The 26,205-nt window shown below is 37.2% G+C and overlaps 1 pseudogene; it reads left to right on the top strand.

Annotated features, from left to right (window-relative positions):
• The window catches only part of LOC141617547 (protein DETOXIFICATION 14-like), a 56,372-nt pseudogene extending 32,558 nt beyond the window's left edge, over positions 1 to 23,814 (top strand).
• Positions 23,815 to 26,205: the final 2,391 nt, after the last annotated feature.

Genomic DNA, 26,205 nt, shown 5'->3' with positions numbered 1-26,205 from the left:
TTGGAGATCATTTCTCTCTGAAACCTAGATCTCTCATCTAAGCAAAAACTCACAAATAATCCTCTCAATATTGCAAGGCAATTAGAGGATTCATTCTAGCACAAGGGCATTTCTCAGACGATCTTGGGTGCAACAATTAGGAGGAGATCTACTTTGATCTCTCATTGCCGAATTGCACTAGGACCGGAGGTTATTACTTAATCTTTATCGTTTCATTGTGTTTTTCGTTTATGACTATTAATCACGTATAAAATTTGCGTTATAATCCTTCAAATTATGGGTTTTATACGGATATTACCCTACAAGTGGTATCAGAGCGAGGCCACGTAAATTTTTCTATGTGATTTTCATCAAACGATTTTTGAATCGATGGATTTTTATTTTTTTTTCCATTCGGCTGCCACAATTTTTCTCTCGGCATTATTATTTTTTTTGCTGCGTTTGCTGCATTTTTTTGTGCCTTGGGATCCGTGTCAAGTTTACACGGTGATGGTTGTCGTTTGTTTTGTTTTAATTTTGATCTTTGCATATTGTTTTGTAATCGATATTCATTGCAATATGTTAAAGATGTATCAAAATTTTTGCATAAAATTTCGTGAGGCATCAATTTTTGTCTCGGCTGGTTTATTTTTTTTTACACGGCCTGTTTTTGCATTGGGAACCGTGTCCAGTTTACACGGTTGCTTTGGTGACGATTTTCTGTTTTGTTTTCGATTTGTTCTTTGCGAATTGTTGTTTTAAACGATAATTACAACAATATGTGAAGATCATGTCAATTGTAATTTTGTTTTAATCCGGATTATGCTCAAATTGCAATTGGTTTTTGTCAAATCGATTCGGTATTGGATGTTTACTCTCGGTTTGAGCGGCTGTTTTTTTTTTCTTTTTGTTGCTCACGGTTTTAAGCAGCAATTTTAAAAAAAAAAAAAAAAATTTTTTACGGGTCTTGCTCACGCCTCAAAGAAGAAAGAAAAAAAAAAAAAAAAGTTTTTTTTCGCCTTTATTGCATAAAAAAACGTTTTATGCTCTCGCTTGATAGTGAAACGGTTCACCCACGTAAAATTAAGTTACTTTAAAACGATTTATAGTAACGGATTATCTCGGATTAAAATTAACTTGACTAAAGCGGTTTTGTCATATAATTTTAATTGTCTTTGGTGGTTTGGATAAATTTAACATAATTACGGAATTATGTCACGAATAATTTTAATTTTTAGTTGATGCATTTTATTTATCGTTTTTGATTTTTGAATGCTTTTAATTACGTATTTATTTATTTTTGCAAACGGTTGTAACTTAGTGTGACCTTAGTAGAACGTGTTACCGTAATGATGGAACACGGTCTTGGTTGTATTTTGAGATCTCGAATCTCCTTTTATTTCTTTTAATTACAGTTTTTATTTAGAATGTAAATAGGTTTATATTTTGTAAATTTTAATTGTAATTTTGAGAAGTCTAAAGATGGAGACCGGATGCTCACTCCCGCTACATGGATCAAGATGGAACATCAAGACAAGCTTTTCGGGTCCAACGGTGGATTCCAAAGTTGTATTATGTTCTTTTTACTAGGATAGGCCACACTAGGAATTTTATTTACGTATTGCATTCATTTATTTATTTTATCGTAACGATAGTATGCATCATTTTCCGCCTAAAACCAAACCACCTAATAATTGCATGAAAACTGACACATATAGAGGTCACGAGTTAGTTTTCTTTGACATTCTCATGTCACACGATTTAAGCCATCATCTAAATTAATTCATTCACGCAGTTGCTAGTTATTCGTTCACTTAAAATGAATTGAAACTTAGTTGATGGGATCTTCCTCGTATAAACAAAAATTGAGAACGGTCTTTATAGGTCAAACTCCAATGAATCCCTTCTTCGTCGGTAGGCATAATATGACCCCTTCTACGTCGGGTAAGTTGGAACTGATTGACCTATTTTATCTCAACACTATGGTCACTCGTACGATCCTGTGATTATGGTGGACTATAGATAGGATTTACGGAAATCTATCGACCAAGAGTTCTTACGGAAGAATTAGCTAAACAGTTGGCTTATCAATTTACAGAAATTGAGTCTTGGGATCACTTGTATCATTCTTGAGGGAGATCAATTATGCAAGTGCAAAGAGTCTACACGATTAAAATGAATTTTTAATAGACTTAAATCACCTCGATGAGTTGCTTATTTCGTTTTTGTTTTTCTTCCTTTTTCAGTGTAGAACACGAACATTTAAACTGCTAATAACGAAATGGCTGGCCCTACTAACGACTCAATGCCAAGTGCCACATTGGACCGTGAGTCCTGGCTTCGGATCTTCATGAATCAGATGAATCAGTCTACTCGACTGAAGAATGATGGATCAAACTTCGCGGACTGGGAGGCGGCATTACGGAATGTTTGCCGCTGGGCGGAAGCTCAAATATCTATTAGAGCCCATCCCGGCAAACCCAGGTCCCACGGCTAGAGCTAATGAAATCGCCAAGTTTAACGATTTCTGTATGGAAGCGGGTGCGATTAAAAACGTACTCATTTTTGCAATGGAACCCAATTTGCATAAACGCTTCATAGCCCATGGTGCAAACAAGATTTTCACCACGCTCACTAAGGAATTCTCGAAAGCACCGAGAATCGTGACCTATGAGCATACCACTCGCTTCTTTGATGCGAGACTCCAGAAGGGCCAACCAGTTAGCCCACACATTCTCAGCATGATTGAGAATGTCGAGAAGCTGGAGACCTTTGATTGTAAGATCAGCGAGAACATTGTGATCGACCGCATGCTTCATTCACTCCACGATGGTTTTGCGCTCTTTAGAGCAAATTACTATATGAATGATTTGAAGAAAAGTCCCCATGAACGCACTCTCTTCTCGTATGGGCCGAGAAGGACATGAAGTTCAGTGGGAGCATGAAACAAGATGTTCTCGTTGTGTCAAACAAAGGCAAGGGTAAGGGCAAAGCTAAAGCGAGACCTAGCGATAGGTAAGGCGAAGTTCAAAAAGTCGGGTTCGGGTAAGAGTGGTCCTGGTGAGTCGAGCACCTCATCGGCGCGAAAAGAGCAAGAATGAAAACATGGAATGCCATCATTGCCACAAGACTGGGCATTGGAGGCGTACATGTCCTGTTTATCATGAGGACTTAAAGGCAGGTCGCGTTAAACCTGTTGGTATGTCTTCATCCTCTTCTACTTTTATTCATATGATTGAGATTAACCATGCAAGTTACGGAACTTGGGTACTTGATCTTGGTTGTGGTTCTCATCTGTGTAATCATGTGCGGGGGCTCAAAACATCGAACCCCTCGTAAAGGGTGAGGTGGATCTGCGTGTTGGGAATGGAGCACGAGTGGCTGCCGTCTCAAGGGGAACATATGTGATCCGACTTCCTAGCGGATTTGAGTTATTTTTATATAACGCTATTATGTACCAGTCTTTCCAAAAACATTATTTCGGTTTACGCACTTGACAAACTTGGTTTTCATTTGTAATAGAGAATAATACTTGCATTTTCTCTTTACACGATATGATTTATGGCAAGGCAGTCTCCATGAACGGAATTTATGTTTTAGATCGGACCACCAAATATTACACGTAATGAATAAAAAGTTAAAGGTTGGTGACAAAGATCAAACGTATCTATGGCACTGCCGTATGGGACACATTAATGAGAAACGCGTTAAAAAGCTCATAAAGAATGGAGCTATCTCGGCCTTTGATTTTCAATCATTTGGCACGTGTGAATCATGTCTCATCGGTAAGATGACTCGGATTTCCTTCAAAGGTGTTGGAATGCGCGCTGTCGACCTATTAGGACTCATACACACGGATGTATGTGGACCTATGTCAATCACCGCACGAGAAGGCTATAGGTATTTCATCACTTTCACGGACGATTTAAGTAAATATGGCTATGTCTACTTAATGAAGCACAAAAGTGAATCCTTTGAGAAATTCAAGGAATACCGAGAATAGGTGCAGAACCTATTGGGTAGAAAGATTAAAACACTGCGTTCGGATCGTGGTGGCGAGTATCTTTCTCACGAGTTTGATCAACACCTAAAGGACCGGGATTGCCCTACGATTAACTCCACCGAACACCTCAATTGAATGGTGTGTCCGAACGGAGAAATCGAACACTACTTGATATGGTTCGATCCATGATGAGTCACACCGTGTTGCGACTCATTGTGGGGTTATGCTCTTCCACATCGTCAGCTGCTCTAATACTTAACAGGAAGTCCGTCTAAAGTCATTGACAAGACTCCATATGAACTATGGAAGGGAACGGTCCCTAACTTGTCCTTTATACGGGTTTGGGGCTGCGAGGCTTATGTCAAGTGGAGACACGAGGATAAGCTCGGCCCGCGATCGGTCAAGACATACTTTATAGGTTATCCTAAAGGAACACTTGGTCATTATTTTTATTCGCCAACCGAACAACGTGTTTTTGTTGCGGCTAGTGCGACATTCTTAGAGAAGGAATTTCTCGAGAATGCAAAGAGTGATAGAACCTTCGAACAGTCGGAGATTCCAGAACCAAATACCGAGCAACCATTGGAGGAACCTATTCCTTCAATCCCTGCAGATGAATATTCCCGAGGAACCTAGGAGGTCGGGAAGAGTCTATATTCCTCCGGAGATACATTGGTATGGTCGAGGAACATGACATAGATGACGTTCTACTCTTAACGAGTAGTGAACCCGCAACCTATAAAGGTGCCATGACTAGTTCCGACTCAAAGCTATGGCTTGAGGCCATGCAATCCGAGATGGACTCTATGTATGAGAACAACGTATGGGATCTCGTTGACTTACCTGCTAAGGTTCGTCCCCTTCAATGCAAATGGCTTTACAAGATAAAGCATTCTGTGGAAGGTCAACAAGATATCTATAAAGCACGACTAGTTGCTAAAGGTTTCACCCAAGTGCCAGGTTTGCACTACGATGAAATTTTCGCACCCGTAGTCATGCTGCGTTCCATTCGGATTATCTTAGCGATTGCCGCTTTTCATGACTATGAAATTTGGCAAATGGATGTGAAAACCGCCTTCTTAAACGGTTTTTTGGAGGAAGAGTTGTACATGGTACAACCCGAAGGTTTCATCGATCCACAACATCCTAAGAAAGTGTGCAAGCTTAGGCGTTCCATTTATGGACTTAAGCAAGCATCTCGGAGTTGTAATCATCGCTTCGACCAAGTCATTAAAGAAAATGGATTTACTCGATCGGTCGAGGAACCATGTCTTTATATCAAGTCGAGTGGGATCAAGATTGTCTTCCTAATATTGTATGTCGATGACATACTCCTGATTGGGAATGACATACCTCTCTTAACTTCGGTGAAAGTATGGTTGAAAAACCATTTCCAGATGAAAGATCTGGGAGAGGCACAAAGAATTCTGGGCATCCGTATCTATCGAGATAGATCACGACGGATGTTATCTCTCGATCAGAGTCTTACATAGACAAAGTCCTAGAGAGATTCAACATGACTAACTCCAAGAAGGGGTTTCTTCCTATGGCTCCGGGGGTGCATTTGAGCAAGTCTCGGTCACCGAGACACCGGAAGAGAAAGAGCGCATGACACGGATTCCTTATGCCTCGGCTATAGGATCAATCATGTATGCCATGATATGCACACGTCCGGACGTGGCATATGCATTGAGTATGACAAGTCGATTCCAACACATCCGGTGAATCACATTGGATGGCTGACAAGAACATTCTTAAGTACCTACGGAGGACTAAAGATTGGGCATTGACTTATGGATCGAGATGACTCGAAATCTCGATCTGGATTCGTTTTTACTCTTAATGGCGCTACGATCAACCGGAAGAGTTCCAAACAAAGTGTTAAAGCGATTCTACGACGAGTCCGAATACTATGTCGCGTCTAGACATGTACAACGGAAAGCTCATCTAATCCGAGATTACGTGGAGCAAAAGGAAGTAGTGATAGAAAAGATTGCTACACATGATAATATAGCAGATCCTCTCACTAAACCATTACGACAAGATAAGCATGAAGGGCATGTTAATTCCATGGGAATTAAATGTGTTCCTAAGTTGTAGTACTCTTTTATGGATTAGATTCATTCTCTTTTGTATTCTATACGACATCATCGTTTTGATATTTTATATATTTTGTTTTTCATGTGGATTTGTACGACAAATTTTGAACACCACAAAGTGAACTGAACAAACATTATATTTTTGGTCCTTAATTGCCCACGTGAGCTGATAACTCAAGGTAATTATTTTGTGACGTTGGTTGATGGTGGGTTCAACGAGCCATAAGTCAACAGGTTGACTGACCAATCACAGAGGCGATTTATACGGATATCTCGTAGGACACAATTGTGACATCAACGTGGAGTCCTAAATGTTTTACAACATTCGGTGCCCGGTCGTGGATAGGACCTCCATGGTGATCCTAAGAGTCGATTCTTTTGACTATCGACTGTCTCTTGAGACTAAGGCAGATTTTGGTTGACTTTGGTTTCTTTCTCACGGTCATCCGTAACAGGGGGGCAAGTAGATTGTTTCTAGGTCATTTCATGTTGTGCTTAGATCGGAAGGAGTTCGAGTTGAAGGAAATATTCAGCCTTTATCAGGTACTCGATATTTCTCAGGGCCACTCGAGGAGTCAGAATGTAACGAAATGCATGGCCATGCTCGGATACGGATTCGTTTTATCAGTTAAGTTACTCTCTAGTCGGGGAAACCACTCTAGATACAGATCGATTGTAAAATACGACCTTTGCGGATCCGGATCTGCAAATTGTTTTACATTGAGTGGGAGAAATTTTAAATGAATATGAGAATCGGTTATCGCACATACACTTGTACGGACAAGTGGGAGTTTGTTGGAGCTGTGTCCTCCAGTTAGTGCGGATAACGTCATTGCACATACACTTGTACGGACAAGTGGGAGCTTGTTGGGGCTGGTGTCCTTTCGATTAGTGCAAGGACTTATAAATCTCTAAAAGGATCAAAGGGTATACTTTTGTATTATAATCGGTTGGTCCACGTTTATCAATAACGGTTGGCTTGCTAGATAAGTTTGACGTTATTGTCATACAGATGGCGGTGATCAACTGGTCCCTAAAAGTCACACCTATAGGATACGTTTGAGAGATGTGACAGTATGAAAATACAGTCATGTAGATGCCAAATTTGACTAACCAGTTAGTCTGAGTTATTTGACTAATAATTAGTCAAAATGTGATGTTGAGATATTTTATTTAATACGGATTAAATAATAATGGCTAAGGCGAATTAAGCAGTTAATTCGTAAATTAAATATAAGCGATTTATATTTGATTAAATGTATATTGAATATAATTATACAATATTGTCTTTGTCGGACATGTATTAATAATTCAACTAACCCGTATTATTAGTTGATGCCTTAATTACCGATAACCGATGACAGTTTATAATGAAACCGCGTCATATACACTTAGCGAATTACATGTCGGACTACGAGTTAAGATGAAGAGGAAATGAAAGCCCATTCCTCTCCCTTGGACTCGGTTTGGCCGAATCAACAAGAACAAAAGAGAGGCTTTCTCTCTTTTGTTGACCTAAGCATTTCATTTGTAGAAAAACTAGGGTTTTGGAGATCATTTCTCTCTGAAACCTAGATCTCTCATCTAAGCAAAAACTCACAAATAATCCTCTCAATATTGCAAGGCAATTAGAGGATTCATTCTAGCACAAGGGCATTTCTCAGACGATCTTGGGTGCAACAATTAGGAGGAGATCTACTTTGATCTCTCATTGCCGAATTGCACTAGGACCGGAGGTTATTACTTAATCTTTATCGTTTCATTGTGTTTTTCGTTTATGACTATTAATCACGTATAAAATTTGCGTTATAATCCTTCAAATTATGGGTTTTATACGGATATTACCCTACACTCTTGTTTCCCCACCAGCACCCCAACCAGAGGTGCCCTCTTGGACCGAGCAGTCCCCGCCTCCATCAGGTAACTCCAATAATAACAGTAATACCAATTACAATCGCAATGGTGGTCGTCGTAATAACAATCATAATAATTATTATCGTAATGGTTCAAATAACGGTGGTAATCGTCAGTCTTACGGGAAAACCGACAACTCCTCTCCCTCCGCTCAGCCGCCTGCCCAACCACCCATGTGGGGACCTCCCCCCTCTTGGGTTGCCAACTGGGCACCACCCCCGTGTCCGTACCCTACATACCCCGGGTGGTCCTCCCTTTGGCTACAATGGCCCTATCCCAATGCCAATCGCTCCAATGGTTACATGAACAGGGGCGCTTCTCGTGGCCACAATTCTCGCTCATATGGTCAGGCTTATCTCGCTACTGATGAACCTCCTCAGCCCACGGACCTGGCTCAAGCTTTTCAGGCCATGTCGATGAATCAGTTTGATGGGGGTAATTTGCATATGGACACCGATGCATCGTCGCATATCACTTCCGACGCAGGTATACTACATGTTGGAATATGTGTCCTCCGACAATAATGCGATCACGACTGTTGATCATGATGATCACATGTTTAAATCTCATTATAAATGAATACAATTGGGAAGTAATTTTGTTACTGTCAACTGGTCATCATATATCGGTAATGATTGGCTGACTAGAGTTTGACATTACTGTCGTGTGACGGTGGTGATCAGTTGACCCCCTAGGTCATACCTAAAGGGCAATACTCTTAATTGATTATTTAATTAATCGTATAATGTTACGAGTTAATTAAATTACTTGAAAATTGACGGACGATTTTGGAAGTAAAATTTACGTATCATATTGAAATGTGATTAAATAAGATACGGTCTGAGTAATTGAATTGTATCATTACTCGGATGAAATAATTGTTTAATGTAACAATTAAATTGGATGAATTGTTATAAATACAATCAGTTGTAATTTATAAATGGTAAAATATTTTGGCACAAGTAATTATAAAATTACTAAGTCGATTTTTGTATGTGACGTATTTTTGATAATACGTTGATTTTTAATATGTTAAAAATACATAACAAATTTATGTCACATATGACATGTGACATATTGACAATTGACAAAAATAATATGGAATCCATATTATTGAGTGGGCCGAAAATTAGAGGGATTTAAGCTAATTATATGTTGTTTGTAATTAGTGGAAAACACAATGATTAAAAGCAAACCTAGCCATGCAAGCCTATTGTTCCTTGTGAAGAACAATTTCTCCATGCATTGGCTCCCCTATTGCCCTCCTCTTACACGGTTTTGAGAAGGCAAATGTGATCATTGTTTTCTCTATAATTTTACCTAATAATATACAAATGTAGTGTATTATTATTCATTCTAATTCACTCATCCAAAATACAAGTTCTAGTGAGAAGAAAAATCCTCTCTTCTTCTCTCTTAAAAACCGAAATATTCAAGTGTTAATAAATATTTTGGTTCAATTTTCTACCTTGATTAATATTATACTAGTATTGTAATATTAATTAAAATTAAGAGGAGCCTTGGGTATAAAGCTTGGGGAGAGATCTTACACTTAGATCTTGTTCATCCATAAAGGAAAAGCTCAAGAACAAGAGAGAAAGGTGATCTCTCTTGTGCCCTAATAGCCGAAATCCACTATGTAAGGACATGATTTCTCCTCTATTTATATTATTGTTTGCATGCATAAAATCCTTTTTAATTTTATGACAAATTAATTAAGACATATATGAGTATGTTAGTATGTATATGAATCTACATTTCCTTCAATCGGTATCATGAGCCACGGTTGTTTGCATGCAAATTGGTTAAAAGTTTTTCCAAGTTATATGAATAACAAATAAAACTTGTAAAATTTGTGTTATTATGATATATCACGAAATTATTACATGCATGTTAATATTTCTGGTCCTAAAATGTTTTAGGATATTTTGGTTAATTTTTCGGATTTTTATTGTTCATAATTTACAATAATGGCATTTAAATGCGATTTTATGAGTAAAAATGTCATTTTTGGTCTAAAAATAGCTATACTTCGAATTTTCACTTGGTTTTTGGATATGTTGTCACATATATTATTTTGAGATTATCTGTAAATTTTAATAATTTTTGGACTTATTATGCTCGAAAAATGAATTTTTCATTATTAAATTCGGATTTAAGTGAAAAATAGGTTAATATGAGTTAAATTTCGAATCTGGTCATAGAAAATTAATATGTTGTCACATGCAATTTTACAAGATGTGTGTAAAATAATTGGCTATAAAGAAGTCTTTTTGCATGATTTATGAATTTTTGAAGTAAAATAGCATAAATAGTGACATTATTAGTGAAAATTAATAAAACATAATCTATGACTTAGGAAAAACATCTAATGTTGCATTTTATTATCTTTTTCAGATCTAAAATTGAAAAGTTAATGAAAATAATTTTTCCATGTTTTTATGATTATTTTATTATAAATCGATAAACCGCAACATTGTTTTTCCGGTAAATTTTCGATTTTTTTAACCTAAAGTTTTTGAACATTATGAGTGTCATGGAATTTTTCCAGAATGTTCATGAGTTTAAATTTCAAATTTCAAATTTATTTAGAATTTTTGGATTTATTTGAAGTTTAATAACTTATTTTGTAATTTTTGGTCCATTTATGAACAATTTTGTAAATAAAGGTTAATTATGGTCAAATTATTAGTGAAGACTAAATTTTGAGTCCTAAGAGGTTAGGGTAATTAACTTATGCATAAATATGAGTTTATGTATTTTTGTGATTATAAAATGTTGAAATCACGCAAATCCGTAAAAACCGAGTAATATACGATATTGGCTAATTAAAAGGCGATTTAGCATAAAAATTGAGCATGTTCATACATATTATAATGCTGCATTTTTCTTTATGATTGTCATAATTTTAATTTATGTAATTTTGAATTATGTAATTTTACTTAGTATGGCCTTAGATTTTAATTGGTATTTCCCGAAATGTATGGGAATATCGATTCGGTTGTATTTTTTATTGTGATCTCGTATCACCGTTTTGTAATTTAATAGATTTATTTTATTTTAGTTACAAATGTATAATAGGAAATTATGTAATTTGTTATGTAATTTTATTCATTCCGGAGTTCCAAAAGACGGATTTCTTCAAGAATGGCGATACATAAAGACGGTGTTACATAGAGATGCGTGCCACAACCGAAGTTCAAGGGACCAATGGAGTTGGTTTCCGAATATGTAATAGTTAAATAGTTTTTCTATTTTAGGAAGGCCATACTAGGATTTATTTACTTTTGTGCTTGCATTTTATTTTATGTCACATGCATCGCTAAATCGCCATAACTAAAACATGCATCCTTATTTTATCGAGTTTATCGACCGTGTCAATTAGAATTATCGTAGTTCACCGCTTTGGTTCACTTAAAACGTGATAGATAATAAATTGACATGACCTCTCGCTAAAACAATTAATTGAGACATAGCCTTACCAAATAGTAGAAACCATGAAAACCTATTTCGCGAGGGAGTGCACTCGGCCCTACCGGGGTACAAACCTTGTTACGTAGGGGAAGTGGGTGATGAGTGTTAATCCACCGAGATCATGTTAATGAGGGTTTCATCGGCCATACCGTGCCCAAGTTGATGTGGATTTGGATAATGGACACATTTATTCGAAATTTGGATTGAGCTCAACGGAAGTATTCGCGACCGTAGTTGCATGTGTTCCGGGCTATAGATAATTATTAGAGTAATTTTATCGACCAAGAGTTCTAAAAGTAGAATCGATTAAAATGTTAATCCACCGAGTTATATTGATAAAGGTTTCATCGGCCATACCGTGCCTAAGTCGATATGAATTTGGGTCTTGGAATCATTTATCTAGTTGGGTAGAGGTCACTAGAAAAATGCATAAAACTTGTTTAAATCATACATTTTTACGAGTATAATTAAAACGACATTTGTTTTACTCCTTATATTTTGTTTTGTAGACCACTTCTTTTTCATAACAAATGGCAACATCAACACCAACTCCTAATGCTACACCACTCGCTACTTCATCTTGGCTCCGATCCTTTATGGATCGATGTAAACTTGAAAAGAATGGGTCAAATTTCTCCGAATGGGATGCCCAACTCAAATTAGCAGCCGAAGGTGACGACAAGCTTCGTTACCTTACCGAGGCCTCTCCACCCGAACCCTCCACTAGGTCCACCGCGGCCACGAGGGAAGCCTATGAGACTTACCAAAAGGAGTCCGCCGCAATGAAAAATGTCTTAATATTTGCGATGGAGGCGGAACTCCAAAGGAGAGCCTTTAAAATGGGCAATGCTAATGAGATTTACTCCAAACTTGTGACCATGTTTTCACAAACTCCGCGGATCGTCCAATATGAGGCGGCGCGGCATTCTTTGATCTCGACTTCAAAGAGGGCCAAAAGGTTAGCCCTCATGTGCTCAAACTCATGGAGCTTGTCGAGACCTTGAAGATTCAAAAGGTTGAAATCCCCAAAGAACTCATCGTAGATAGGATTCTACACTCCTTGTCTAAGGTCAAGGCATATGTGCAATTCCGGGTGAATTTCAATATGCAAGACAAGGATGTGTCTCTTGAGGAGTTGCACAAGTTACTTGTGCAAGCCGAGAGGGACATGGGGTTAAATGTGAACCCCCCCAAGGATGTGCTTAATATAAGCGCAAAGAGTAAGGGGAAGTTCAAGAAGAGTGGAAGAAAGGGTAAAAAGCAAGCTCCCACATTCACCAAAGCTAAGTCTTGTGAAGCTAGCACATCCAAAGTCAAGAAGGGTCCTCTTGATAAATGCCATTATTGTAATGGCATGGGTCATTGGAAAAGAAATTGTTCCAAATACCTTGGTGATATCAAAGCTGGAAAGATCACTCCAGTAGGTAAATGACTAACCTTCTTTTATGTTTCTAAATTCAACTATGGTATTATGATGCAAAGTTGTGATAATGTATCTCCCTTTTTATTGTAAATAGGGCCTCCACCAAGCAAAGACAAGGGAAAAGAAAAACAAGCATGAGAAACCATGGAGAAGCTAAGGATAGCTTTTAATGGAGCTTTGTTTTTCATTGTCTTATTTTAAGTAATGTTTTGGATTTTAGAACTTTAAGTTTCCGTGTTCGACATGGAAAAGTATTTTGGATAATGGTTTGTATTTTGGATGATGGTGACTTGGTTTGCAACCCAAGTCACCCGTTTTTATCATTTATCCTTTATGTTCTAAAATTTCATCTTTGAATGCTTGCGTTTTGAAACATAAGATTATTCACTTAAAGGTGATCTAATAGACAATTATAATGACAGGTTTCATTATATGTCCACATGCTTAAGGCTTGTGTATGATCATTTATGAAGCGAATTCGAGTCTATGAACTCTCTTAAAGGAATGTCAATCACCAAGAACTCATATGAAATCAATAACAATTAGTCAACCTATAAGGTAGTTCTCCTTATAATTCAACATCATTAATTTGTGTCTCATATGCTATCTTTGAATGATTAGGGTATTCATTCTAAAGATAGAGTGGGAGAAAAATGAGGACACAACACACAAGACAAAAATCAAATTGTGTACTTGTGTAAATTTAGATCTACGCAAGAGAAAATGATTTGAATAAAGGTATATCTATTTACATAGTATGCCGAATAGATGAGATCTATGGTCTCAAGTTAGTTCTATATGACTAAAGAGACCAAGTGTAGTAATCATAAGAGTATATTCTCAAGATAACTACGCGAGGAGACCAAAAGAAGTTTTGGATGAAAATGACTAATGCAAAGTCTTAACAAGTTTTGACTAAGTTCTATATGATAAATTTTGACCAAATAGTTTCAATCATGAGTTTTACTTAAGAGCCTAAATGAATCAAAGTAACATACTAGTTATGATCAAAATCAAGTTGCAAAAAAAATTGATATTCCGATATCTTCTATAGCCAACGTTTTAACCATACAAATGTCATTGCTTAACCTCCCTATGAAATGGTTAAATCTCCTTCCAAAAGGGTATTTGCAAGGGACGTATTCTAAATATTATTTGTATTTGAATAATGACATTGCTACACATCATTATGATATGAGTGTGTTAGAGATTTAAAATCTCTTTCCGTAAGGTTGAGATAAGACCACTTCAAAATAGGCATTTTGAAAGGATATGATGGGAACATATATGGTTTTATCCTAGTAACTTGGCAAAGCAATTTATATTTATATTCTTGACAAATTTCGATTGAGAAGTCAATTTCGAAATATGTTGAATTGAGTGGGAGTTAAGAAATTCTCATGTGAAGCCATGGAATTTAGTGGGAGCTATCATCCTTGAATGTATAAAACTCATTACTCATTAAAGAATGACGAGCCAATACCTTCTTTCATAAAAGAAGCATTTGAGTTTTCAATTCTGGATGAAAATGGACTATGATGAATCCAATTACATCAAGGGATGTTGGATTAGTATTAAGAGATACACATCATATCAACATTCACATAGGTTATTGATATAGATGAAAATGGAATTACCATTAGCAGTCATGGTCGTTCATTGAACCTATGAACGGTTGATCTCATGATTATTAGTAACTAATGTTTCCGCCATTAGAATAATCATATACATGTCCAATTATGAATCATATGCATAAGAGCATAATGATTGATTGGTAAGCCATAATAGAAACGTCATGAATTCTCAAGTAGAATCCGATGAGCGATTTCAGTATTTGACGGAATGTTCTATTGTGTATCAAGAAGTTGCACATATTATAGAAAATCCGAGCACATATGAGGATTTATGAGAATCCCAATTCTTTCAAGCCTAGAAAGAGAAATGAGAAGTTTTTGGAAAGATGCTTGGTTGAATAAGGGGTTATTCAAAAAACAATCTTTCCTAGTAAAAGCTAGGACTTATGAGAAGTGCTAAGCTAAATAATCTTGTCAATTGTTACAAGATTCTACAAAACATATACCTAGTGCATTGTGTGTGGATGGAATACTTGATCGGTACAAGTTGTATTGTTCATCGCAAATTCGTTCGTTATGAAATGATCGATAAGAAAGTTCTTTCAAGTTAAAGAACCAAAACCAAGGTCGAGAACCTTGATGTGTACTTGGTAAAATTCATGGTATGAGAACATGAATGTGAAGGAAATTGCAAGTGTAAGAAGTTTGAACACATGGACACATGAGATGTTAAACTTCTATTGCAGTCAATAAGTGTTTACACTTATGATAAACATCACAAGGTTGTAATATGATTTTGACTACCCGAGTGTGATGTCGACATTTGTCGTTTGAGTTATTATTAACTCACTTTGAACATTGTTATATCCAAACGGGTTGTAGAGACAATTGAACCCCGTTAAAGTGAACATGGATTAACATTGTTTTTGCCCATAGTTACTTATATGAGGTGACGACTCGAAGTGACTAGAGTGTGATGCGATTGATGGCAAGTTCAAGTGCCATAGAGTCATGTGAGATGACTAGTCGATCACATAGGCATTGTTAGGAACTTTCTGTCGGGCCTAATGACCGCTTATAGAGTTACGCAAATTTATATAGCCTGGTCGTGGCGAGAGCTACTATAGTATTCAAATGAGTCGATTCTTTTGACTAAAGACTATTCGCCTAAGATGGCACGATTTGATTAACTTTGATTTGTGTTACTACGACCTTCGTAAATGGGGTCAAATGGGCATATTTTGGGTTATGATGGCTGTGGCTAGTCGAAGGGAATGAGTGCGATAGGAATTGTCCACCCCTAGTCAGGGTTATAACAATATCTCAGGGCCACTCGAGGAGTAATGAACTGGAAATGCGTGGCCACGCTCGGAAAGTATCTATGATAGATAAGTCCGGTCAATCAGTTATTCTCCAGATCGAGGAAACCACTCTAGATGTGATCACTTGCAAGTACGACCTGAAAGAGACCTTGCATTGAGTGGGAGATAGTAATAGGACAAGAGAATTGGTGACGCACACTTGTCGAGGACAAGTGGGAGATTGTTGGAATATGTGTCCTCCGACAATAATGCGATCACGACTGTTGATCATGATGATCACATGTTTAAATCTCATTATAAATGAATACAATTGGGAAGTAATTTTGTTACTGTCAACTGGTCAACATATATCGGTAATGATTGACTGACTAGAGTTTGACATTACTTGTCGTGTGACGGTGGTGATCGATTGACCCCTAGGTCATACCTAAAGGGCAATACTCTTAATTGATTATTTAATTAATCGTATAATGTTACGAGTTAATTAAATTACTTGAAAATTGACGGACGATTTTGGAAGTAAAATTTACGTATCATATTGAAATGTGATTAAATAAGATACGGTCTGAGTAATTGAATTGTATCATTACTCGGATGAAATAATTGTTTAATGTAACAATTAAATTGGATGAATTGTTATAAATACAATCAGTTGTAATTTATAAATGGTAAAATATTTTGGCACAAGTAATTATAAAATTACTAAGTCGATTTTTGTATGTGACGTATTTTTGATAATACGTTGATTTTTAATATGTTAAAAATACATAACAAATTTATGTCACATATGACATGTGACATATTGACAATTGACAAAAATAATATGGAATCCATATTATTGAGTGGGCCGAAAATTAGAGGGATTTAAGCTAATTATATGTTGTTTGTAATTAGTGGAAAACACAATGATTAAAAGCAAACCTAGCCATGCAAGCCTATTGTTCCTTGTGAAGAACAATTTCTCCATGCATTGGCTCCCCTATTGCCCTCCTCTTACACGGTTTTGAGAAGGCAAATGTGATCATTGTTTTCTCTATAATTTTACCTAATAATATACAAATGTAGTGTATTATTATTCATTCTAATTCACTCATCCAAAATACAAGTTCTAGTGAGAAGAAAAATCCTCTCTTCTTCTCTCTTAAAAACCGAAATATTCAAGTGTTAATAAATATTTTGGTTCAATTTTCTACCTTGATTAATATTATACTAGTATTGTAATATTAATTAAAATTAAGAGGAGCCTTGGGTATAAAGCTTGGGGAGAGATCTTACACTTAGATCTTGTTCATCCATAAAGGAAAAGCTCAAGAACAAGAGAGAAAGGTGATCTCTCTTGTGCCCTAATAGCCGAAATCCACTATGTAAGGACATGATTTCTCCTCTATTTATATTATTGTTTGCATGCATAAAATCCGTTTTAATTTTATGACAAATTAATTAAGACATATATGAGTATGTTAGTATGTATATGAATCTACATTTCCTTCACTACGCTCCCCTTTCAATTCTAGCACGATTAAATCTATTTATGTCGGAAATGGCTCTAGTATTCTTATTCACTGTTCTGGAACGTCACACATACCCACCCAAGACCGTCACCTATATCTTAACCGTGTCTTATATGCCCCCCATATTATTAAAAATTTAATTTCCGTCCGTCAATTTACGAAGGACAATAATGTCTCTGTTGAATTTGACCCGTGTGGCTTTTCTGTGAAGGATTTAATGACTGGGAAAACGATTTTGAGGAGCAATAGTGACGGAGAGTTATACCCCGTGTCTTCCCCGACTAGCCTAAGTCCGTCCCAGCCCGAATGTCATCTTGCAAATGCTTCAGCTCCTGATTTGTGGCATCATCGCCTAAGTCATCCCGGAGCTTCTATTCTTAATTTTCTTAAGTCGTTTTCTCGAATAAAGTGTACTCGAAAACATTTAATTTCGGATTTGTGTCACTCATGTCAAATAAGCAAACATAAACATCTTCCTTTTTATGATTCTACTTCTACTACAATTGCCCCATTTGACATTACTCATAGTGATTTATGGACCTCGCCTGTTTTGAGTATTAGTGGATTCAAATATTACTTGATTTTGATTGATAATTTTACTAATTATGTTTGGATTTTTCCACTAAAATTTAAATCTGAGGCCTTTTCCCGCATCGTCAAATTTACATCCTTTGTCCGCACTCAGTTTCATCGCCAAATTAAAACTTTCCAATGTGATTTAGGCAGAGAGTTCGACAACCATAATTTTCGTGCCTTGGCCGAAAATAATGGCCTCACTTTTTGCTTTTCTTGTCCTCATACGTCCTCACAAAATGGCAAAGCAGAAAGACTGATTCGACGCATTAATGACATTAGCTTAACTCTTTTATACCATGCGTCCGTTCCCGTCAAATTCTGGGTTGATGCCGTTCACGCGGCTGTTCATATTCATAACATTCTCCCCACAAAAATTCTAGGCTATCGCACTCCAACTTCCATGCTTTACCTTAAAGAGCCGTCCTATGATCACCTTCGAATTTTTGGCTGCACTTGCTATCCCAACATCTCAGCCAAAGGATCCCACAAATTAGAACATAAGTCCACTCGTTGCGTTTTCCTAGGTTATCCATCCGAGTATAGAGGATATAGGTGTCTTGAGCTGTCCACTGGTAAGATAATATTATCCCGTCACGTTACCTTCGATGAATCGGTTTTTCCATTTGCGGAGTCCTCCACAGTTAACCCCACTGACTACACTTTTCTACAACCACCTGATGACCTCATCAACCCCCTCATGTTTGACAACCTCGACCACACCCCTGCCCCTGCTTCCCAGCCGTCATCTTCCCCGCCATCCTCTACCCTCCATACCCCTAGCCCGACACCACAACACCCACCACATACCCCTCAACCTACGCCATCCCCTACCTCAAACACGACTCCTTCCCCACCTCAAACCAATCTCAACTCACCACCTAGCTCCCCCATCACCATTGACTCCACCCCTACGTCCTCTCCACACACACCCACCACCCCATCTCCTCCTATTCCCAACCAAACCACCCGTGAACATACCATGACCACACGCGCCATGAATGGTATTTTAAAACCAACCGGCCTTACTGCCTCCTCTACCCCGCCTACTTCCCCGCTGCCAAAATCCCCTCAACTCGCCCTTCAGGACCCGAATTGTAATAATGCCATGAACGATGAATATCGTGCCTTAATTGATAATGGGACGTGGGAACTTGTTCCGCGACCACCCAATGCTCATATTATTCGTTGTATGTGGTTATATCGTCACAAGTTTCATGCAGACGGTTCTTTACAGAGGTACAAAGCTCGCCTGGTAGTGAATGGTAAACTCAACAGGTCGGTATTGATTGTGATGAAACTTTTAGCCCTGTTGTGAAACCGACTACTATCCGCACTGTGTTGAGCCTCGCAGTTACTCGCTCTTGGCCTATCCATCAATTGGATGTCAAGAATGCTTTCCTCCATGGCGACCTTGCGGAAACTGTTTACATGCATCAACCTCCTGGATTTGTTAATTCTTCCACGCCTCATCATGTTTGCAAATTGCGTAAGTCTTTATACGGTCTCAAGCAAGCTCCCCGGGCATGGTACCAAAGGTTTGCTTCATTTATTCTTTCTCGCGGTTTTCGTAGTAGCACGTGTGACAATTCTTTATTCATCTTCACTAATGGGACTGAAATTGCTTACCTGCTCCTTTATGTTGATGATATCCTTCTCACTGCATCTAGTACTGCTCTTCTTGCCAATATCATTCGTACTTTATCGGGTGAATTTTCCATGACGTATCTCGGTCAGCTTCATCACTTTCTCGGTATTCACGTGACCCGTACCCCGTCCGGTTTATTCCTCTCCCAGCAACAATATGCTCGTGATAATTTAAGTCGCGCAAACATGTCCACTTGTAATCTCGTTGCCACTCCAGTAGATCCCGGGTCAAAGCTAAGCTCCAACTCGGGTTCCCTTCTTTCGGATTCTACACTTTATCGCCGACTTGCTGGGGCCCTACAATACCTCACTATTACTCGTCCCGACATCACCAACGCCGTTCAGCAGGTATGCCTCTTTATGCACGCCCCCAGGGAACCTCATTTCAATTTCTTAAGCGCATTCTTCGCTACATTAAAGGTACCCTTGACCACGGTCTCACATTTACTAAGGCTCGGTCCTACGAGCTAACCGCCTATTCTGATGCGGATTGGGGTGGCTGCCCTGACTCCCGACGCTCCACCTCCGGTTACTGTGTTTTTCTTGGCCATAACTTGGTGTCCTAGCCCTCCAAACGCCAAGCTACGGTGTCTCGTTCTAGTGCCGAAGCGGAGTATCGTGGGGTTGCAAATGCGGTTGCCGAAACATCTTGGCACCGTAATTTATTACTTGAGCTACATGTCCCGATAAAACGTGATACTCTAGTCTTTTGTGACAACGTATCTGCTGTGTATCTTTCTGGTAATCCAGTTCAACACCAACGCACCAAACATGTTGAACTTGACATTCATTTTGTACGTGAAAATGTTCGACTCGGAACGGTTCGTGTTCTTCATGTCCCCGCTGAGTATCAATATGCTGACATTTTTACGAAGGGACTTCCTCGCCATCTTTTTACTCGTTTTCGGTCCAGCCTGAGCGTCTGTCGACCTCCCGCTCCGACTGCGGGGGTGTATTAGCAAATATTCTGTAAATATTTGATTTGTTAGGTTTAGCTATTAATAAGGTTATTGTTTATATTCTTTCCTAATTGTATGCATTGTAATCCTCTACCAAGATCTTGTACATTGACTATATATATGACCTAATAATAATCACCCAAGTCAGGGGATTATATTCTCAACCAAAACGTTAAGGTGATGATTGAGGCACAACTATTATAAATATTCCTATTATTTACAACCATTTAATGAATATGTTTCATGTGCATGTTTAATGCTTTGTTCTGAAATAGCTTGACGACTATCGCAACACTTTATGCTGTACCTTACGGATTAGGTGCTGCAGTAAGGTATGCATTTTCTCAAGTTTTTCTCTTATGTTTTTTTTTTTTTTTTTTTTTTGACAGCAAGTTTTTCTCTTATGTTAAGAACAAAATTTGCTTTAGCTTTCTATTTTTAGCTCCATGGTTATTTTATTAAATTATAGTACATTTTATTTGGAACTGGCCCTGTTCTTTCTGGCTTATTTTCAGCCCATTTGATTCGATTCGGCTCTATTCGATTCGATTCATCGATTCGATTCGATTCGGCTCCATTCGATTAAGCTCATTCGGCTCCATTGATTCGATTGATTCGGATTGATTGATTCATTCGGCTCCATTAAGTTTAGCTCATTCAGCTTTATTCATCTTAAATTTAATAGTTATTATTAATTTTGTTATCAATAATACTATTTTTTTAATATTATTATTCTTTATTATTATTATTATATTTAATAATATTGTTAATAATAATGTTAATAATAATTTATTTATTATAATTACTATTATTATTATTATGAATATTATTATTAAAATGAATAATAATGTTATTAATGTTGTTGTTGTTGTTATTAATGTCAATATTATTATTATTATTATTATTATTATTATTATTATTATTATTATTATTATTATTATTATTATTATTATTATTATTGGTATTATTATTAAAATTAATAACATTTATTATTAATATTATTGATGGGGCATGCTCAACCGACTTGACCCACTAGCCAATACGGGGTCATACAAGTCAACACGCTTGCAAACATGGTTACATATTCGCTTGATACCCTACGAATCACGAATCGTTAAAAGCGAATTCTATCAAATTGATTACTGAAAATACATATAACACATTTTCTATAAGCGAATCGTGAATCGGTAAGGCGTATTCATAGCGAATATGGTAACCATGATTTCCAAGCCATCATTTGAGGTACACATATAAACCTATAAATACCTCATTATTGACCAATCAATGGTAAAATACTTCTCACCAACAACTTCCTCTCTCTAGAAGTAAGACTACTCGAGCTACTATGAGAGGGCACGGAGACCTTAGCTTCAAGCAAGGTCTCAACTATCCACCAGTATCGTAAGACATCAAAGAAGGACCTATTGCGAACCCTTCGAGGCCCTATTTGTTACGCGTAAAAGATCCATCCGGAGAGAGCAAGCATAGGTTCGAGGTGGCATCGTCTGAGAGGAGCGCGTTGACCCGACCCGGATTCGAGCAACGCTTACTTGAGTGTTTTTATTCGAAACAACTATTTTTACTAATATCATTATTAATATTGACATTATTATTTATTATTGTTATTAAGAATATTATTAGTAAAAAATTACTCTCTCCGGCTTGCTGTTTTCTTCCCATTTCATTATAATACTCCTCACATATATTAGAGAAACGGGAAGAAAACTAAAAGCCAGAGGGGAGTACTATTTTTTCACTATTATAATTTATGATTATTCATATATAATATTATAATTTTTTTCTTAAAAAATTTAGTATTAGTATAAATAGTACTTCCTCCAATTTCATTTATTGTTCCCCTTTCTTTTTGACATAAGAAATAAGGAAATCAATTTGGACCACACAATACACATGACCCCACATCAAATTAATTTTGGACCACACAAAGTTGTCCAAAAAAGGATAGAGAAGACAATAAGGAAAATAGATGGAAAGGGAAAGAGGAACAATAAATGAAATTGGAGGGAGTATTATATTATGAATATTAGTATTATTATACTCCCTCCTATTTCCTTATATCTTCCCCTTTCTTTTGGGCACAAAAATTAAGAAAGAGGAAGAAAGAAGGAATAAGTAGAATAAGGTATTGTAAGTTGTGAAATTTATAGGTGAGAGAAAATAATAAAGAATGAATGATGAATAAAGAATAGATAAAGTAATGAGAGTTGTTAATTTTTTAGGAGAGAGAAATTAATAAAAAAAATGAATAAAACTTACCAAAAAGGGAAAGAGGGAAGATAATCAAACTTGTGTAAAAAAGGAAAGAGTGAAGATAATAGGGAATTGGAGGGAGTAGTTGATAATAATAATAATATTAAATATTATTATTAATATTATTAATATTAATATGATTATTTTAGTTGATTAAATTCAATTCAAATTTATTCATTCGATTCGATCAAATTTCATTCCATTCACCTCGATTGATTGATTCATTCAATTCGATTGATTCATTCATTCGATTCAATTTCATTCCTTCGGTTCAATTCTAAAAAGTCAGAAAGAACAGGGCCTAATATAGTACAACACAAGGGTCTCTAACGAACTTGGGGCAGGGAACCCAGAACGATTCAAGTGGTGTGTGGTCTAGTTGTAAGCTCGATCTTATTCGCCAACCGAACAGTTTTCGGATACACATTAAGCAATGAGGAAGAAGTTGTAGACTATGTCACTAGTATGGCGCCTCTGATTTGTTTCAATGTTATAATAGACGGTCTTCAAGTCGCTCTCTCTGGTAAGCGTCGCTATGTTAGTGGGAAAATGGTCATCAGGGTAGTAAGTTGATACTTACATTTGACTAGGCTTTTCTTGAAAATCAGGTATTGTTAGAGGATGTGGGTGGCAACACACACATACACATCTGCTTGCAACACTAGGCTTCTGGTTGCAAATGAGAGGAAGAGGTTTGTGGATTGGAATCCTTTGTGGGACGTCTGTGCAACTGCTGCTTTTATCCATCATTCTTTGTTCTACAAACTGGGAAAAACAGGTGTGGCCTTCTTTTCTTCTTAATTAACATCTGCTTTTATTTGATATGATCTCATAAATAGTTTTATTTGGGTGAGACCTTCCTTTTAAATTACAAATTGCATTTTGTTTTTGATGCTCACTATGTTGTTCACTGTATAGGTAAGTAAGGCCAAAGAAAGACTAATGGGATCAAATTCTGAAGTTGGTAACGGAGCAAATATAGAAGAACAAATAGTAGTAATATTGAACTGATTATTTTGGACCAATTCTTTTATTTGACTAGAAATAGTCAGTTAACCTTGCTTAAGGAGGGGGAATACCTAAAATTGAAGTTGCGCGCTTGCGCTTAGTATAGTACGGAGTACTAATTATTTGGTTTAAATGTCAAGGGTGAGAATCAAACCCTATTTTATGGTGGAGTAAGAAAGCTCTTAGTAATTAATTGAGCTAGATTCAAAGGTGCAAAAGATGCATTCATAGTAGCAAAAAGAATAATGAAGAACAAATCCTGAACACCCATGATTTTGCATTTCTATTACACTTCTAAAAACAACAATCGATTATGAGATTGTAAAAACTACGTCTTCTTACACGAAAGTGGATCCTCTCCAGTCACTCGAGGATGTCGATGTCTAGTACCTGTAATAATAAAAGAGTAGGCGTAATGTGATAATTAAATCAATTACTTCATCACTTTTTCTTTTATTATTATCGGTACTAGACCTTCCGTAACAAGAGGAGATCCAACATTCCGAACACTATATAACTCCACCGTACCATGGATTATACATAAGATAACACAATTTTAGAAAAAGAAGACTTAACTAGAACGAACTAAATTAACAAGAATGGTAAACGCAAGTAATTAAAAATCGGACCGCTACCCTCAATTCCCCTGCAATGCAACAATGGCGCTCTCCCGATTCTGCCCCTTGGGCTAGAAACTCAGGAGAGCACAGTTGCAAAGCCTTTTTCAAGTAGTAGTAGTAATAATAATAGTTGTTGTCAGTTGTGTTTGCAGTACAACCGTCTTCGGCCGCGGCCGGAGATTGCTTCGATTGCCTGTGGCCATCGGCGTAGAAGCAGCCATTTGGTTGCTGAATCTTTCATTGAATTAAGAAAACAAAGACAGTGATGAGAAATAGAGCAAAAGGATTAAAATAATGTTTTATGAGGACATAAGGTATGAGAGTGTGAATGAATATGAGTAGCAAAACGGACTGGTATATAAAGACAATAAAATTGCTTTATTAGTTGAATGTGCGCCAGCTTTTTATTGGTGTGTTCTTATTTATCAAAACTTGTACGAGTGCCGTTTCAGCCGAATTGTTTTGTTTTACCGAGGACAGCCCCAAAAACTGGAATGATGCAATTTTTTTTCTTTTTTTACAACATTGAACTAATATTAATAAAGAAAGATGCGAATACAAATACAAGCTAACCAGTAGCTAAGCTAACAGACCACTACATTTAACTAAACAGTAAGCTACGTATATGGTAATTGTGTGATATATCTCGATTGGGACTGGCGCGTTTGGCCCCAGAACTGATGGTAAACGTTTGGAAGGAGTAGTGAAGATGATGGCTTCAACATTATGGGACAACGCGTCTTGCATTGCTTGGAGTAGAGCAATTGCTGCAGCCATGAAGTATGAAGATGCTCGAATATGCAAATTTTTCGGAGAGTAGGTGTCGACACTTTTGATCCATTGAACAAAGAAAACGCCTGTAGTACGAGTCTTTTTTATAACTGTATTAAAGGCAAACGGGTCCGGAGAGGTGGAAACCAAATCATGTCTAGAACAGTCACGAAGCAGAATTTCTGAACCACGGGAAACAGACGATATGGAGGAAAATGAATCAAGTAAACGTTGCTGAATATGGAAGATACATACCGGGTTAGGAGTTCCAGTCTTAAAGACAACAGAGTTGCGATATAGCCAAATCACCCGAATCAAGCAAAGGAATTGCAGGAGCCCCCTTTTAGTAAGCGGGTCAAGGGATCTTAGGCACTGTATCATGTTGATCAGCCATTTAGGGAAAGGGATTGTATGATTAGGCATAACGTTAAGTCCGAGAGAACATGATTTCCATATATGTTGGGTTATAGTGCATGATCTTGTAGATACCTCATTTCTGCACCTCCCGCAAATCACCCGGTGATGATTGGGCCGCATGTTTGGTACGCGGAACGATTTGTAACAGTTCGTAAGTTTATCGTCAAGTGATTTCTCAAACACTGATGTCTACCTCTTAAATGTCATCTACGCGCCGATACGGTCGTTTTGATAGTAATTAGAGTACATTTGGAGTCCGGGGCTAAAACCGTCTTCATTTTCTGATAACCGCTAAAACCCGAGTCAGAATGTTCTGGAATGTTCCGGATATTTCTATTCCATATTTCACAATCTTTTAATCTTTGGTAAAGAATTTCCCGTAATATTCATACAAAATATTAAGGAAAATAAGATTATTCCGTTATTTCATAAACTAAACACGGAAATCTTTCTTCTGCAGGAGGAAACCACCTGGAACAGACGCAGCAGCTGCTGCGCCTCTTCCAAGAGACGCAGTGTCTGCTGCGCCTCCTCCCAGGTCCTTTTCTGCGTATTTTTTGTATCTTTTCATATCTTTTCGAGATTCACTTCCAAAGTTTCTCCGAAAACCCTAATTCCTCCACGTGATTAGTATAAATAG

The sequence above is a fragment of the Silene latifolia genome, chromosome X (assembly GCF_048544455.1).
Source record: "Silene latifolia isolate original U9 population chromosome X, ASM4854445v1, whole genome shotgun sequence".
NCBI lineage: Eukaryota > Viridiplantae > Streptophyta > Magnoliopsida > Caryophyllales > Caryophyllaceae > Silene > Silene latifolia.
This window is presented reverse-complemented; position numbering and strand designations above follow the sequence as displayed.